This window comes from Pagrus major, chromosome 13 (genome assembly GCF_040436345.1).
Source record: "Pagrus major chromosome 13, Pma_NU_1.0".
Classification (NCBI taxonomy): Eukaryota; Metazoa; Chordata; class Actinopteri; order Spariformes; family Sparidae; genus Pagrus; species Pagrus major.
Genome location: NC_133227.1, coordinates 8,839,307 through 8,858,399, shown reverse-complemented (window position 1 = coordinate 8,858,399; position 19,093 = coordinate 8,839,307). Strand labels below are relative to the sequence as shown.

Genomic DNA, 19,093 nt, shown 5'->3' with positions numbered 1-19,093 from the left:
TTACTCAAAACATGAGAAAACAGTAAAAATAGTAAAAACTACTGAATATTCTGCCCTTTTCATTCAAAGCCTGGTGAGTTAACAGATAGTAAAAGAAAGATAGGTGGGGGAAAAAAGACAAGAGTGAAGCAGCAGCTTAACAGGTGCTACAGCTGCTCTTGTGGAAGGTTTCCAAGGAATGAGATGGATTCTTCTTCTTCTTCCCTGTGCACCTTTCTCACCTCTCCACACAAACTACATCTCTATTCTGGTGCATTCACACATTTTACTTACTTTTCAGTTGAAAAATACTCACATTTACTATGTCAATCTGTATTATTTTACTTGCAGGCGAATGTGTCTGCATCTGCACATGTACGCTGTTTGTGCGTGCCTGTGCTCGTCCGCTGTGTGTCTTTGTTTTTTGTGTAGAGGCCAGAGAGCCAGCAATTAAAAAGAGGACTGGGACATCTAAAGGCTTAGAGGCACAGACCCAGCACACATGCTGGCAGTCAATTGGCAAGCCGGGGGAGGTGAAATTGGAGTGAGCGAGAGAGAGAGAGGGAAGGAGGAGGAGGGCAGGATGAGTGCATGCAGGAGAGAAGGGGAGAACCAGAGAAAAAAGAGGGCGGGCTCAGACTCAGGCAGCGGCACACACACACACACCCTCTTCTCAGCCTTCAGTCTGGTCTAGGCGTGCAAGAGGCAGCATGTGTGAGTATGTGCTGTAATGTGTGTGTGTGTGTGTATATAGAGTCCAACGGCGCGCTGGAGTCCGGGAGAGACGTCTCTCATTGATGCAAGGATTCCCCCTGTTTGCTCCCGGAGAGGACACGTGCTGACTTTGTTTTAACCACCACAGGGAATTAACTGCTACACACACACAGGAAACACCAGGAGCTTAAGTTGAAGGTAAATGGATACATGTTTTTGTTTTGAGGATGTTTCGGGAGCTTTGTGAGTGACAGAGACAGAGAGATAGAGTTGCTTTGGTGTTTGAGATAATTGGCTTCATTTTCTGTGTTTTTTGATGAGAGATTAGATTGCGAACCACTTGAATGAAATTCAGTGTTTGTGTAAGAGAGAGAAAAGGAGGTGAAGTTACAGAGAGGAGTCCAAATTTGTGTGTCTGACTTCTTCAAGGAATACAAGCTTTTTGTTGTTGTTGTGTGTGTTGATGTCTGTATACCAGTGTATTTTAGATGACATGCTTTCTAACACAATGCATCTCTATGTATGAGTGGGACTTCTCTCCTAGGCTAGTACAAGGAGAGACTGTTTGGTGGTGGCTCTTTTCTCTTGATGGGTCTCTCCCGCTCTCTCTCTCTCTTTCACACACACACACACACACACACACACACACACACACACACACACACACACACACACAAAATTATATATTAATAAAAATATAAGAGAATTGGAGTTGTAGAATTGCTTCTACACATTTCATTCGAATAGCCATCCTGCATGAGCCAACATGTGCGTGTGTGTGTGTGTGTGTGTGTGTGTGTTTATGAAAGAAGTTTATCAATCATTAATGTTCACACTGGGACATTGCCTAGTTTCCTACTGGAGGTAATGTGGTGATAACAAAATACCTTAACAGCCCTCCAGACTGGCACCTGACGTTTCCCCACCATTGAACAAACGGCTCGGCTCAAAGGGCAAACATGCACTAGTAATGCATGCTGTAACAGTGTGTGTATTTGATTGTGTGCTTTTAAGTAAAGGAGAGCTGACATTACTTGAGATAAAGTGAAATATCAAAAAAGCCAAGTGGTACTTAATGCCTTATCAAAAGCTTGTTAGAGAGCTGCAGGCGCAGGTCAGTCCTCGAAATTTCTGGTTATGCCATCAAAGGTTCACAATGCAAAAAAGAAGAAAGACAGATCATAACGGATTTGGATCTGATAAAGACATTAGCCTACTTTGTGTTGTGTGGAAATATTAATAGAGGATGGGAGAGGATAAACAGCTGAAGAGCAGAATAGAGAAGGACTAGACAGACAAAGAGGGAGACCTACTGTAAGAGCTACTGAAATTCTTGAGGGAACAGCAGTTAAAGGCAGCACGGTGCTGAAGACTTGGCAGACAGCGACAGTAACCGATAAGACAGAATAAGAGAGAGAGAGAGAGTGTGTAATAGAGAGGGGATAAGGGACAAGTTAAAGAAGATTGAAAAACAAAGGAGCAGCGTCTGCAAATGTACACTCTTACCTCCTACTTCAGACATGTTTACCATCTGTCACTCAAATGTGTGTGTGTGAGTGGACGTGCAAGGTCTCAGCTGTGCAGAGGGTCGTCTTTAGGCATCCAGATTGCCAAAGAGTTATGAGGGGTCAAAGGGCATTGAGTCTCTGCTGTTCTTTCTCTTGCCTCACTTTCATGCTTCTTCTCCAGAGAAGGAGAAAAAAACAGTCCTCTTGGGTATTTGGTTTGGTCCATTAAGAAAAGTCAGTACAGGTCAAATGAAATATAGTAAAAATACAATAATGTGACAACAAGTTTAGTTTTGCGGGTCATTTTGTTACTAAGTCCTGGATTTGATATCAAGACATTTACAACTTATCATTGTATTTAAGATATATTATGTAACATTTCTGCATTAAAATGTCTAAAAATGGCTAGACTTTGTTGTATGTATTGTTGAGTTGTGTACATTATTCCAAATTTTATAATTTTATTCACGGTAAAGGTGCATTTCAGTTGGTTACTTGTCGTACTTACTTTCGGGTAAACACCAGATAATGTGTCAGAGAGTGAGGAAGGAAGTTAGTGACTGTGACTCAATGTAACATGAGTGAAGTTTTAATGCGATATCTTGTCTGTAAACATTTCTGAGTCAGGTCAGATAGATTTTCATCGGTGATGGTAGCTCTTTAAACAATATCAATAACGACTTCATGATCCTATGTTAATTGACGACTTCATCAAACTACGTCTTTGCCATTCATTACTTGATTGCGGCAGAAAAGTGTACAGTTTAACATTTCTGTGGTTTTATTTACAAGAAATCAAAACACTTGTAATTTGGTAAATGGCAGCATTATATAACACTTTGATCCAAGGTGCTTAACAATTAGCCTCTCATTCACATGCCAATGGCAGCAAGCTACCATTCAAGAGGCTCGCCTAACCATCAGGAGCAATGTGGGGTCCAGTGTTTTGCCCAAGGACACTTCAACATGTGGACAGGAAAAACTGGGGAACGAATCCCCAACCTTGTGATTAGCAGAAGACAGCCACTGCAACTTAGTAATTTATAATTCATGTCAACTTCAATTGAGTACCATTGTGCTAATGTATTTCTTTAAGTCTACTTGCACTCAGATCTTTCACAGAACCCTGATAAGGTGGTAAATCTGGAAAGGTTGTCAGCCATATCACCAAGATTTAAAGGGCTATTAAATACTGTAAGTGTTTGTTTTGATTTTGAGAAGAATGAGACATAACCTAGTCATCTCTCTCTCTCTTTCTCTCTCGTTCTCTCTTTTTTTTCTTTCTTGTTATCTTTCCTTCTTGTTATCTTTCTTGCCACAATTCACTGCTTCAGTTGCCGCCATGAGGAAGTTGAATATTGGCAGGGTGTTTTGAGGAAGTGATCCGTGAAGGGATTTATAGTGGCAGATAAAAACTGGTGTGCGTGTGCGTGTGCTGTTTTTTTCTAAATTGACAAAGACTTTTGCGAAAGCCTGGAGGCTGTGAAAAGGGGAGAAAGCCATTATCTCATACACTGTTACACACTGCTCGTCCAGTGTATATGTGTATGTGGTGTCCATTTACTACATGTGCAGGTGTGTGTTTTGGACAAATATGTGTGTGTGCATCCACACAACCATGTGCTCTGTCTGTGTACAGTAAGCTAATATAGTGTGTGTGCGTGAAGGGGGGGATGGGGCTCCGTTAAGTGAGCCCCTGTGGCTGTGTGAGTGTGTTTTTATTGTGTGTGTGGGTGTGTGTGTACATAGTGACCCAGATTGATACACTACACTCATGCTAAGTCAGCTCACCTATAGGGCAGATATAGGTAGGCGTATTTTCTTTTACACCCATCCAGTTTCACATAATGCACCCACACGCTTGTTTTGTCTTTTACGAGGACGTTGCATTCACTTACATTCATGCCCCTACCTGAAGCCATAACCACTACATGAGTACAGTAACTCCAAACACACAGTCACAGATATTCAACGGCATATAATATATACTATAAATACACATGTTTAAGTCATATTTATCCTTTGATCTGCTCATGGTAGGCTCATGAAGCGCTCCATGCATCACATAATACATTATATAAATGGAAACGATAATAATAATCATAATTTTCATCATCAACATGGAACTCAAGCTTACTGCAAATACCTCTCACATCTTTATCCTCCACAGTGAATATGACTCTTGTGACCTTGTGGCAGAGCAGACGAACGCCCTCTCTTTATGATTACAGATACAGTGCATAAGATGCAGTTTGATGAGCATGTGGCGGGCACGATAAAGGGATGATGCAATTAACATGAAAGGGATGATCTCCTCTTCTCTCTCATCTTCGTCCGCCTGCCCCTCTCACTGTTGGAAGATGCTTCATCCCTCTTCCTCAGTGGTCCACTTATTTCTGCTGTTAAGCAAACACAGGGCTTATGCAGCCCCCAGTGCCCACCTCCCCACATGCAATCAAGCTGTTTAAATGTTTGTGTTTGACTGTGTGTGTGCGTGTGGGTTCACTGTGTGTCTCTCACTCTCCCAGTTCTCTGCTGCTGTCACTTTTAGCCCAGTAGCAGACAGATATTGTTGAGGTCTGTTTTGGGAAAACCAAGACAAAACTGACAGCTGAGGGTGGAGAGACACTGAAATGTTTTTCCTCTTCTCTGGTTTCACAGAGTGTGTCTAATTAAGGTGCCGATTCTGTCATGGTTGCATTCAATAGCAGGGGGAATCCCTTTGCAGAGTAGCTGATATATTAAGGCAATGGTTACCATGCAGGGGGTTGGGATCCCCCTCCAAGGGGTGACAGAATAAATCTGACAGGTTGAGAGATGATTTACAGAACAGGAAAGCAGGGAGAACATATTTACACACACAAAATTACATTTGCTTTTTCTGATGTATTCAATCTTTGTTTTTCTTTTGAATAATAATGATTTAACCTCTTTAGGGCTCTGAAAACTATCAACCCAATCGCCAGAATAAATATTAGCCAAGTATGTTTCTGTAAAACCAATGATAAGTTCAAACTTGACTTTTCTTTATTTAATTTTTCCATGATTTGTTTAGGTTTAGCCACTTGGTTAGGGTTAGGAAAGCATCATGGTTTGGCTTAAATGCACAGATGGAAATGTCTCCAGGTATCCTTAAAATTGTTGAGTGGTGTAATTCAAACTCTGGTCCTCCGTTTGGCAGCCTTGTTGGCTTGTAATATCGTTTGGTACATGTCACTAGTTTGCAGAAACATTATCTGATAACATAATATCCTAGCGACTGGGCTGAAATTATTCAAATAAGACAAAGTAAAAAATACTGTTTGGTTGATATGGTCATATACCATCTACAGGTGGTGATGGGTCACATGTAGATACTTTTTCATTTGTGTGTTTGTGTATCTGTATTCCCTTGTCTTAGCTTTTTGCATGAGCTTAAGAAAATATGAGACATTGTGCAAGAAGAGAGGCCAAATGAGTCAGTGTGAACATTATGTCACGCTGACGTGTTTGCTTATGTGCGTCGGTTTGTAATGTCGCTCGTCTGGTTGGCCAGGACTACAGGAGTCGTTAGCTGCAGATGGGTGTGCAACATCAGGTGGATAACATTTGTTTTGTGCAAGACCTCTGAACATCAACCCCCTGATGAGAAGAAGTGGAAGATGCAAGGAGCGGGAGAAGCAGAAGGGGGTGCCTCTAATTTGTGGACCGGTCCAGACGGGGGAGGGGTGTCTCAGAGCTGACATGAGCTGGCATGTGTGCCCTCTTTCATGTCCTATCTTTTGTGTGGCTGTATCTGCTGATGAACTGGGAGTTCCTTCCTTCCTTCCTTCCTTCCTTCTGTCCGTCCTTCCTTCCTTCCTTCGTTTCCTCCCCTTTCTTTCTCTCTTGCCCTCTTTTTATCCCTCTGTCTCTCTCTTTCTGTCTCTTGCTCCATCATCCCTCTTTTCTTCCTCTCTCGATGTGACAGCATTGCCATCCCTGTCATGTCTGCCCATTATCTGTGATCAGTGTTGCGTTCCAGCCCACACATCGGCTCAGACTGCCAACCGATGATGTGTAAATGCGTGTGTGTGTGTGCATGTATCTACATCTTATTTGATATACAGAAGATTAGATCTTCATATTTTTTAAGGGTGACCTCATTTCAGAAGAGTAGCAAAAGAAACTAGCAGAGGAAGATGAATATGCATAATTTTGTTTACCGAGTGATTAGCAAACAAAGGATGTGTGCAGTGCAAACAAGCTGACATGTCATCCCAAAGAAGACGCTGAGTTAATGTGGTGCAGTGTAAAAAGGAAGCATGCTCCTAGAGGAGACAGGAGATGGAAAATGTTACCTGAACAGGAAACTGCTGTAAAAGACTTGAGAGCGAGAGAGTGGAAATACATTTGCGTGTGAAATGCTGAGTAGGGATTTAAGGGAGGAATTACTGTGGGAGAGTAAAGAGCGTCTTCAAAGTCTTTATGCTTTGTTTGTGCCGAGGAGGTTTGGCCTTCCTGGGATCTCCTTTTGTTATCTCTGCTTGGAAATCTTTATACCCCTACTTTGTGTGTTTTAAGTGTGTTTTTCTGTCCAAGTTTACAGCCACGTGTAATTAAAGCAGAGGAAACAGGCCACTTGGCCTTTGTCTCTCCTCTCCTCTCCTCTCCTCTCCTCTCCTCTCCTCTCCTCTCCTCTCCTCTCCTCTCCTCTCCTCTCCTCTCCTCTCCTCCTTTCAACCCCCACATTACATTAGTTGCATAAAGGAGAATGCTGGCCAGCGACTCGGTGCTCATCACATAGTCACACTTCACGTTCCTGCTTGTTGACCTGGAAGTGATGCAGTGCGATCATACAAGGTGGTCTCAAAAGCCTATGTGTGCATTTGTAAGTGTGTGCATGTGCAAATATGAACGTGAATATGTCTGAATACGTGTGACAAAAGCATGGATGAAGGCTTACGGGCAGAGCTGTATGGATTTCTTTGGCTCTTTGGATTGAATTTCTTCATGGATAAAAACCCTGTGGTGAGTGCTGTATAAGGTTTCAATCAGACTGTGTTTTTTGTTATTGTCCTTTGGTGCGTTTGCTTTTAGACACGTGAATGTGTGTGCATATGTGTGGTCAGATTGCCTTTGTCCTCTCCCCTCAGGCCTGCACTCAGATGTCAGTGAGTCGTGTGGAGCTTATACAGGTCACTAATGCACTGAGAGGGGAGACTCTATTCACCGTAGCCACTCAGAGCCCAAACAATAACCCCCAGCTCGAGTCAGCACAAGAGCTCAACTCCCAGGAAATGGACCCATTGACCTAGATCCAACCCCATCTCCTGAAGAGATGCCACGATGCTGACATGTTGTTGACATCTTTGTCTCAGTGATAATGTTTGCCATGAGATGCCTTTCAAACATTGGCTCAAATCCTACAGGATAGTAATGTGATCAAACTCTTATTTGAAGTAGCCAGGGATTAGATGATGATAACCTTTATAACCTTTATAGTGACTACAGTTTCCCTACGGTGGCATATATTTTTATGATGAAAGATGTATAATTCCTACTCCCAGCAGAAGAAAAGGCATTTTTCAGGTAGTTACTAATTTGAAAAAAGTTAAATTTCCGTTTTCTTTCTGGAAATACACAGTTTTTATGTTATGTTAAACATAGGGCAAAAACAGGTTCGGCAGCAAAGAAGAGTCAGAAATAGAAGCAGAACAAGAGTTACGACTGGTGTCACTTTTCACCACAGGAGACTGTGCATGATGAGTAAACTAGCTAACTGGGAAGTAATAGGGCCCGGTTTTCTAAATTATGTGGTAAAGGATCAGTACATAGATTGGAAAGGCAGCCGATACCTTCATTTTCGGCAGTATCGATGGCATTTCCGATACTGGTATCGGAATTGGAACAACTCTACTTACATATAGCACCTTTAATATGCTATACTGTCATTACTGTCGTAAGTTATTATAATGTTAATTTGTCTTGTTACATACATACATAAGGACTTGGTTCCCTGAAAAAGACTGAACCTAGATCTAAAGGATATCTGTGGATGTTTCTACTTGTGTTGAAGCTTTGGACAAAACAACCCATGTAAAGATGTGCTGGGCTCTGTGACACATTTTTTTCCAAATGATTGGTCAACTGGTTAAAAAAAAGTCTTGCTAATCATCATCAGTAGGTTTCAACCCTATTTCCTCTTAGTTCTGTAGACCTAAACTTAGTCTGTGTTTGTGAAACTGACCACATGTGCCAAATGGTGAAAGCGGTTTTGTTTTTGTTGAAATTTGCAGAACATTGATGCAACAATCTGGGCGTAGGTCATTCTCTGAATCTGTCACACCTCTCTGTGTGCAAGGGTGTTTTATGTGTATGTGTGTGTGTGTGTGTGTGTGTGTGGGTGGGGGGGGGGGGGGGGTGGGGGGTGCACAAATGAAGAAGTAGGTAGACCTTTACCTACTTCTTCATTTCAGGGTCATTTTTCTCGGTAAAGAGCAGACCCACAAAAAAAAAAGGCTTAGTGAAAAGCACCGTATGTGCTATAAATATGCACATCCTGCATTAATACCATTAACATGGAGGTTTACTGTTAATGTGTAGATTTGTGTGCAGACAACAGCTATGTCTGTCAATAACTGCTATAGTTAGTTTTATTTTTTTGCCCAGTTGAAACCTTATTACAATTCTTAATCCTTACCTTACCTTACCTTACCTTATCTTAACCCCCTGGCAGTGTATCATAGGTTTGTGTACCCCAGACCCATTATGTATTGATTTGGTGTTGTGTGTGTGACACAGTGCAGTGACCTGCTGTTTGTCTGTCACATTCTTGCTGAACATTTCTGAGCCACGTCTCTAACTGCAGCACATTGTCTCAGGTCTCTTCTTCAAGGGGCTGCTTTGTTTGCAAGCACTGCTGTTGACTCAGGTGCAGGGATGTACTAAGATAACTTCCCCTTCCACTTCCCGCTGTCCCCCTCCCCCCATCTCTCTGCAGTCTACCTTTGTGTTGCCCATTCCGCTGCCAATAACTTCTTCCTTTACACTACCTGCTTACTCACCTCTGTCAGGTTTTTACTGTTGTGGTTTGCCCCAGTATCTTTCTCCACCCTTAATCTTTCATTTCCTTTCTCCTCTCTCTTCTCCCATGGTACCCAGTCCACTTTTTCTTCCCCCTCCTACCTGTCCTTGTGCGGTCATGCCGAAGCCTCTCTCTTGCTCCCTGGTAATGATTAGGGTAGTACTACAAAGGATTTGCAGAGTCTCAGCAGAAATCATAATTAATAAAGTGATAACAGTGTTGCTTTGCGTTTAATGAACTGTCTTTGCAATTCTCTAACAATTTGATTAAAACCAGAGTACACTAATTCCTGCATATTGTATTGCTTCAATATTTAAACCTTAATCATGCTATCATTGTCGCACTGAGAACATTGACTGTATAAAATATATGGATGGATGGATCTGAAAAGTGCTTAAACCTGCATTTTTTTTCTAATGGCCAGTAGGGGGTGATTCCACTGGTTTCAAAAAGAAGTTTGATTGTATATAAGCTTATGAGAAAATTATCCTACTTCTCAATTGATTTATTACGTTAGCAAACAGTTTCCTAATGAGTTAATGGTCTCAATCACTAGTTTCAGTGTTATTCAATACAGCATGATGTTCATTTAGTAAATTATGATCCGATTCAGAGTAAAATAGACGACCTACCCTACCATCCAAATATGGCCACTTCAGGCTCTAGAAAACCAAAATGGCCATGGCTGTAATGCTTTAAGGCTTCCACAAGCTAATGGATGAGGTCACAGTGGGTTCACAGTTGATTTTTAAACCTTAATCACAATATCTGTGTTGCACTGGATTTGGAACTGGTATATGCCCAAAACTCCATCAACACATCCAGGTTAATAGTCGTTCTTTCAATTTACTCTTGGCAAGCATATGGCATGGTCTGTCTTTTGCTAAGTTAGGTAAAAATAATCCCTCCATTTACCTGTTCTATTTCCTATCACACATCCACATCAGTGTGAACTCTGAGCTATTAAACAGTTCTTGTAAACCTGGACTATTGGGGACAAGAGGCTACTATCAACCACATGTAAGCATCTCAATTAAACTATTACACAAATCTGAATAATCACAACAATCATGTTGTTTGTGTGCAAATATTTGTCTCCTCTAAAAAAAATAGCATGGTATGAATTACAGTCATTTTCTTTAACATGAGGACCATTTCATTTTTTTGTTGCCACATGTTACCCACTTCTTATATTATGATTACTAAAACAGCAGCAAACAACCATTTCCTCCTAAAAATGATCTCTGACGTTCTTACAGACAATCTGGTCACACCTACACTCACTAACACGAACAGTAACCTCTTCAATAACTCTCACCAGATTGTCTTCCTGCACTCATATCGTTACTGACAACAAACGGGGCCTGTTCACATCCGCCCTACTTTGACCTGACACAACATCTATCTCTATCAGCCCCTCAGGACCTATCAGCACCACTCCACCTCTTTACCTCTCATGTCTCCTTCCACCTCAGCACACATCATTCATCTCTCTACCTGTGGCCTAACACTCGATTCCACCAGCTCCCCACCAGCTCTAACAGCCTCTCATCCCCCTTTCAACACCATTATATATTTTTTTTTTCAAACCCTCTTGCCCCTCTCTTCCCATCCCCCCTGTCTCAACCTCCCACCTCAATCAGTCTACCTTTGCCTAAAACCCTCTTATCCCTCTCTCTGGCTCACTCATCCACCCTGTTATTTCGCTGTCCCCACAGCTTGCACAGAGCGGAAGAGGAGGTATTACCCACCAATTTGGCACCATTCACACCTGTCTGTATTGTCTGCAGGTGTCTAAACAAGTCTGTGTCTGGCAATATGTGGTGCCAGAATTAAGACACTTGGCCTCAATAAGTTCATTTGTTTCAACAATACACTTTTCACACTAAAAGATGAAATCAGTTCCCTTCGCATAGTTGCCACAATATCTCAGTTAAAGGGGAAAGGCTGGAAATAATGGGAAGGAATCCCCTTTTCAAGATGACCCAACAAGCCATAGTGCTACTCAATTATTTCAGGCTTAACTGCTCTATGTAAGTGTGTCCCATCGCACTTCATTACTTTATTGCCATGTCAACCAAGCTGAGAGGAATTTCAGCACAACTTCGCACATCTCTAGAGACTATAAAGTAACACAAACTTTCTCCACCGTTGTGTTAGTTACCAAAATAGTAACACAATGGATTGATGGAGTGAAAAAAATGTTTAAAGGAGAAATATTATTATTATTTTCAGGGTTATAATTTTATTTTGGATTACAGCTGGAATAGGTCTACATGGTTTAGTGCTCAAATAACACATCAGTTTTCTCATGCTGTCCAGTGCTGCAGCACTGTATCCCCTCTGTCTAAAACGCTCCGTCTCTTTTGAATGCGCAGTCTCCTCTGATTGGTCAGCTCACACATGCCTGACCCAGCACCACGTACGACAGCATGCCAGCTGTGTTAAATCAATTCTTAGGTGCCAAACCAGCCTCTATGCATAGACTATGCAAATGTGTGACATGGTGACATAGTGTGATGTTACGAAGTCACAGAATTAAAGGCGAGGCTGCTGATGAGGCGTTTCAGGAGCAGTGTTTCTGTGGGAGAGAGGAGCTTCTATTGGTGCAGACTTTGACCTTTTTAACTTTCACGATCTGTTACATGCACAAGAACCTATATAAAACACTGAAGCAAAGGAAAGAAGATTTTTAAAAAAAGCATAAAAGTTCTCCTTTGATTGAATTATAATTTGGTGAAAACTTGTGGTTTTTGCCATCCTCATTGCTGCAGTATGTAGATTTTGCCAACAAAATTCCAAAGGGATCTCTATAATATATTAATGCTTTTTAAATCAAGAATTGATTGACATGGACAGATGGAAACTACACTAACATTGGCTACGGATGACACAGCTCTCCGCCGTTTAATAAAACCCCAGATGTACAGGTCTAAAAAATGCACATGCTGCCATGCATGAGCGTCCTTTGCCATCTGCAAGTTGCATATCATTGCCCATGTGTCAGTTGGTGAAAAACAAATTCCCTGCCACGTCTGTACAGTAGTAGTCTCATTTTTAACGTCTTTCTCTCTATCTTATTTCGACACTCCCAGCCGCTCCTCCCCCCAGGCTGCGTCTCAACCCGCAGGGTTTCTACAGTTACAGGCTGAATCTGGAGCACAGTCAACGTCTCGTCCCACTCCTCCTGGATAATTAAACAACACTTCTTTTGCTGCTGCTCCCATGTTTGGAGCAGCAAATCAGGACATGAATATTCTGTTGATTGGTTTTGATGACTGGGAGGCAGTTGTCTGCGCAATCACTACTTCATCAGGAAGAACTAGTCAGCGTTGATTGAGGAATGGCAAAAAAAGAGGGAGATGATTTATAAACATTTAAGAAAAAGGAAATAATAGTTAGCCATGAGTCATGCTACCTGCCGCACTGTATGGCTGTACTCTATAAACAAGAGATTTTGAGTGGCATAGTAACCTACAATAAGAGAGCAAGATGGATTTGATTTAGGCTTACACACCTTCCTCTTTCATCAGAACAAGTCAGAGAATAGAGAATTCTAATCTTTCAGTACCCACATTAAAATATACATCTTGAAAGATCATAATGGGCGGTAAAATCAATGGGGTTTCCTGTCTTTGGATTCATACAGGGACTCACTGATCGCTGAGTTTGCACTCGGCAGCAGCACCAGCAGCTACAGTGCGGAGCGTCAAAAAGCTACACACACTCATTGACTCTCTCGGGCCTCTCGCTCAATGGAGGACTTGTGCTGGAAGGATTTTCTTTAAAATATGGTAATCCCTGACTGCACCGAGCTGCAGAGACAGTCGGCTGAAATCTGAGTTAAGGAGCGTACAGTGTAAGCTCCCAGAAAGACGGAGGAGCGTATTTAATGAAGTTAGTGACACTTGAGGAGTAAAGTGGAGTGAATTGGCTGCCACTGAATTCCACTGCCCTTTATCTTCTCCACTTGATCCTTACATGCCACACAGACTCTGACTCAAAATCTCAAATCTGTTATATGTAGGGCTTGACGATATGGCCTTAAAGTACCACATTTAGGCTTTATCGCCTTACACAATACGTATCTCGACATTTCGCTATCTCCACAAAAGCACTTCATAAATACTAGGACTAGGTGAGGGAGTTTAATATAGCGGAATTTTTAATCAAATGCGTCGATCAGTGTTGTGGGGATGACATGATATTGATACTCTGAGATTTTTGATAAATAATCATCAGTAATGTGGATTTACTTTTGTAGTTGATGATTTCTTTCCCATCCCCCTGTTTTCAAACTTGTCTCTATCTTTATAAATTAGTTTAGCTTTGATTTCTTCACTGTGCCTCAATCTTTTTCACAGGAATTAGCTGTAAATCTTCTTTGCTACTGCTCTCAACACAATCCTAAATCTAGATGCTTTTGTACTCTACCTCTCTGTTAGGAGATGACAAATGAGGGGACCACAGTAAATGAATAACAATCATCTCATTTCCTCCCACTCCACTTTGTTCTGTCGTTTTTATGCTTCGCCCTCCTCTGTGGCTTCAAAATGAAAGAGCTCTTCAGGAAAGGAATTACGATTTGTCTCTCACCAGTTAAAAGAAATTAATGTTTGATTTTAAGCAGCAGCCGAGACGCATGCTTGCAGGCACGCTGTTTGTGTATGTGTGTGTTTAAGCTAAGGGAGGGGGAGGGTTGCGCGTGTCTTGTCAGATCCCGAAAGGATGAATAAGAAGCTAATCTCCCTCTCCCAGGGAATTCTACCAGTGATGTCTCAGACAGTCCCGTCTCAGAGGAGCTGTGGGAGTGCAGTGGAGTGTGCGCTCCCATCTCCACAATAGGATGTTTTCAGAGCATATCTGACTGTTATCTCTACATTGGATGGATATAGTTTCTCCTCAAATGTGAACGATGCACACACACCTAGGTGCGCACATGCAGACACTCACTCACGAATAAGTCCCAGATCCTTATTTGTTTAGACTATTTAGCCTCCCTGCACCTAGTCCTAATTCGCATGTTATTCACGGTGTGTTGTTATCTTTCAAAGCAGGTTTGCTCGGGGTAAACAACAACAAGGAAGCCCAGGTGCACATACATGCATGCAAGCCTCCAGGTGTGTATGCCAGAAGGTGTGCACAGGCGTGTATGCAAAATTGGGGAGCATGGAGGCACTCTGATAAACCCTTCTCCCAGATTCCCATGGTATGGCATCTTGGGATGACGTTTGCCCCATCCTGAAATTCCTTTGTATACCCCCCAGAGTGTTAACCTCAGCGACTTCATTCCCTGCCCCGTGGGAGGTGGTACGGTAACCATTAGAGGAATGTGAAAGGTGCGGGAAAAGACCCTAAGGGAAGGGTGAGTCCAGCGACTGTATCATGTGGTTTGGGGCTTGATTGGGGGTTGCTCGTGGTTGAAAGGTGCAGAGAAAGGTCAGAAAGATCAGTCAAGCTTCTCAGGTTACAGCAATGTCTAGACTGATCACTACTGTTACCTTTAATGTCTCTTTTAGGGCTGTAGTACTATAGTGTTTTAAAATGCTTTAGATCTAACAATAAAGGCTACAAATAACCTAATTTGTCATCTTTATTTAGTCTTTGGATTGAGCACACACTAAAGGATTATGAGCCCAAAATGTCTGAGATCAAAAGAGACTGTCTAGTCTTGGGGTATCCTGTCATCAACAGTTGTTAAACTAAATCAAAAACTACGTACATCCAGTCTCAAACTAGTGTGGGAATCTTGAGAATGTATTTGATTACATCATGTCGTCAGTCTTTGCTGCTCTTGTGTAATATACTCTGACCGACAGCCAATAGCTACAATAGCGAAACGTCAAGGCTAAAACAACAGTACATTCCACAATACAACACAAGGCACTGTACACCAAATGAAAGTGTCACCTGTCACCTACTGAAGCACTTTTTAAAGCAGGGGAATACTTGCTTTATTTATGGATGAGATCCTGTTCAGAAATGTTTTGTAAAGCAAATAGACAATAGGTATTTTATTGATGATAAAGACAGTTTCAGAATAAAGTTACACATACACTGAAAATCTCAGGAGCACCAGCATAACATTTAGAAGCACCACTTAAATCAGCATGCAACGCAACACATTCATATTGTCCATCCTAAGCATATTACTTATACAGAAATACAGAAATAACAATGTTCTGTTTTATTTGAAAAGAAAATGTCACAAAGTGAAGTAGTGTTTTTAAGATGTGGTCGCAGTGTGGAGCCTTGACATACTCTAGCAGCCATCTTCACTACTACGTTGTATCATCTGACGTTTCCCCAGAAGTTATTGCAACAGGCGAGTGAAATTACATTTATTTATTTCTCCGTTTGAACATTGTTGGAAACATTTGGGATAACGTTAGTGCACAACTTAACAAAATCTACAGCAAAGGTCTAGTCGTTTCTGGACATTTTATCGCAGAAATGTGACATTTTATCTCTTTAAAGCAAGTACATTTATGTTGGCTTGTTGGAGTACAGGTGCTTAAGTGATTTCATAATTTGATTTCAATAGCCACTCCAGCCTGCGGTCTAGACTATGACGAGCTTACAATAACAATGAGACAGTTTTGTTTGGCCCTTATTCACAGTGCAGCGCCGTACAGTAGAGCACATCCACGTCATGGGTGGTTTGATTGTGGAGATCCGAGATGTGTGTCATGTAGGGTGGAGCGGCGGGACAGGTGCAGAGATGAAAAGATTGGCGTTGGGAAGTAGGGTGTTGCCTGCTCGGTGGCTGTTCTGACAGGCCTTTGGTATTTTTCCAAAGAGTGCGAGACTGTGTGTGTGTGTGTGTGTGTGTGTGTGTGTGTGTGCGTGAGTGATAGTGGGAGTGGGAAAACCGGCTCACATTTCTCTTGGGATTGTGCAGGTGTTAGCGACTGGAAGCACGTCTGCCTTTGTACTTTTGTAGTCTAGCGCATTCCACAGAAAACTACCTGCATGCGTGTGTCTTAAGTGATAGACGTGAGAGCCCAAAGGTGTTGAGCGTGTTTGTAACGCAACCATGGCAATGTGGCAATGTGAGTTTGACAGCACCAGTACAGAGTTGTTTCTGACAGCTTAGTTGAAGCACATCCTGTCCCAATGCTCAGCCCAGTCTCCGTCTCCCTTTGTTTTTGTGCCTAGCAACGGTTAGTCGATTACTTGATTAGTCTGTTGCCATTTATTTGATAATCGATTAACTGTTTCAGTCATTTTTCAAGCAAAACATTTTTTGGTTCTAGCCTCATAATAGTCAGGATTTGCTGCTTATGATAGTAAAAGAAGAGTCTTTGGGTTTCAGACTGTTGGCTCAACAAAAGAAGATGTCACTTTGGGCTGTGGGAAATTGTGATGAGCATTTTTTTATAGACTAACCAATTAATCAAATAATCGTGAAAATAATCATCTCTTTAAGGCCACCCTTCCCAGTAACCCAGTTTCCTCTGATTGGTCAGTTCACACATGCCTGACCCAGCACTGCGAACGACAACAAAGCAGTTTGTCAAAAATCAATTCTTACATGCCAAACTATTCAGTATGCATAAATTATGCAAATGTGCGACATGGTGACGTAGTGTGATGTCACAAAGTCATGGAATTAAAGGCGGGATTACTGACGAGGCATTTGGTAGCAGTGTTTTCTGTGGGAGAGAGGAGCGTCTGTTCATGTAGATTTTGACCTTTGAATTTTTTTATGCACAACAACCTTTATAAAACACTGAAGGAAAGGAAAAAAACAAAAAACATAATGGCATAGTGCGTGTTTCAACTAACTGTTGGAGAGAATAGCAAAAAAGAAACAGCTAGTACTGTGGTATCGATACTGCTATAAATAAGTATGAAAACCGTTTCAAATATTCAGAACCCATATCTAACGAAATTTTGATATGTTTGATTATCGCTAGTTGTTAGTGATAAATTCACTGAATAAAAATCAAATATTAAGTTTCAAATGAAGCAAACAGATCTTTACAGATGTGTGTTTTTGGTTAAACATTGAACCAATATGGAGTTTTATTTGTACCAACATTGTTCTTTGTCCCCCCTTAGTGTGTGTGTGTGTGTGTGTGTGTGTGTGTGCGTGTGTGTGTGTGTGTGTGTGTGTGTGTGTGTGTGTGCGGCTCATCTGTGAGTGAGCACGTCTGCATGGTAATGATGCTTTGGCTGCTGTTGCGCGGGCCATTGTGTTAATACACTCTCTCAATGTGTTAATATACTGCGAGAATGAGAGCGAAACCGGGCGACTGAGAGAGAGAGAGCGAATAATTATGTTTCCCCTTTTGTCTCGGCTCCCTCAATTAAGCCTGAAGAGAGGCAGCCAGAGCACATGTCTACTTATCCACTTAAAGCTCGGCAACAATAGGACCCCCCTCACTGTCTCTCTCCCCTCTCCCTCTGTCTGCATCTCTTCCTCCCACTGTTTTCTCACTTTTTCCGCATCAAACTTCTATTCATAGCGCCGTTCCCCAATATGTTTTCCTCTCCTCCTTCCCCTTCTGTGTCTGCACCAACCTCAGCGCCCTCCCCTCTGTATGCTTTTCGCCTAAAGCCTTGCCTCACCTCTCAGCTCTTCGTGGGTTTAGCAGAGTCCCCCACCCCTTCTCCCTCTCCTCGTTACCCTGCTCCCTCCTCTGTGCTTTGCTGCAGGGCACAGGGAGAGGAAAAACGAAGAGACTAAACATTTTAGACTGTACACTGCCAGAGGAAAGGCAGCGGTTTGATATCCCCTGTGTTGTGTCAGACGGGATTGTTTTGTTTGTTTGGCCCTATACATGTTTTCACCTCAACCACAATGGACCCATATAGACGTATGGATGAGTTATATGGCAACAGTAGTTTCTTAGTGGTAAACACCCGCACTTATTGTAAAAGTTTACATACTTCCATTGAGCCAATATGTTTACACTATTTATGAATAGATCATTTTAATTTTAAGAAAAAAGTCCTGTGTTTGTGTGCCAGATTAGAAAGGAAAGCAGGACTAGCTCCCAAATAAATATCCAGCACCTGTCAAGCATTGTGTCTGCAATATACTGTGTGTGTGTTTTTGTTTGTTTTAGGGGGGTGGGTTGCGAGCATGTGAGCTGGGATAAGTCTGATCAGGCCGGATGTGATGGAGGAGGAATGAGAAATAAAGGTTGGAGCGAGAGGCAGAGGAGAAGAACTATCAGGGTCAAGTTTAGCTTATGTAACCGCTTCCCACAGCTGGCCGGGGTAAAAAATGTGCTGCAGTGGCCAAGTTTAAATACATGAACACACACACGCATACTGGCATGGTGCATTGTCAGAGCTGACCTGCGGAACCAAACTGTGCACGGTTTCTTCTCTTATTGTCCTTTCTACTTCTCCTTTTCTGAACTCTCATTTCTGCATCTTTTCCCAGAACTGTGACATGGTTGGCGTGTTGTGTTACAGCCCCAGAGAATAAACAAATTGACAATGTTTTATCTGATTGTGATCAATAATAAAAACAGCAGCTGTAGTGGAAATTCAGACCTGAGGGAGTACATGCTTCTGTTCTATTCTGAGAAAAACAAAGAAATGTCTCACCAGATGTAACAGATCTAAATAGACACTATCTGCTTTGCAATTGATAAACGCTCCGTATTTTGTTTGATGTGAGTGAAATTATTTCTCCTCCATTATGTTCCTGCTTATAGGCTTATCAGAACACAAACAGATCTGACAATAGTGTTCGCAGCATTTAGGGCAGCAGTCAGCTGAGCTTGCCAGAGGCCTCTGAATGCCGCTAGTAACTGACTGAGAAGGATCATCAGTTCTGTCTGCCTCGTTCTATGTATGCACTTACAATTTTCATCTGGTTGTAAACTGA

At 42.0% G+C, this 19,093-nt stretch overlaps 1 protein-coding gene across 1 annotated transcript in view; it reads left to right on the top strand.

The window, feature by feature from the left end:
- The first annotated feature begins 768 nt into the window (after positions 1 to 768).
- Positions 769 to 19,093, top strand: part of LOC141006619 (rho guanine nucleotide exchange factor TIAM1-like) — a 61,624-nt gene continuing 43,299 nt past the window's right edge. Inside the window, exon 1 of the mRNA XM_073478842.1 lies at positions 769 to 891. The gene's annotated coding sequence lies outside the window, so the exon portion shown is untranslated. The remainder of the gene's footprint in view (positions 892 to 19,093) is intronic.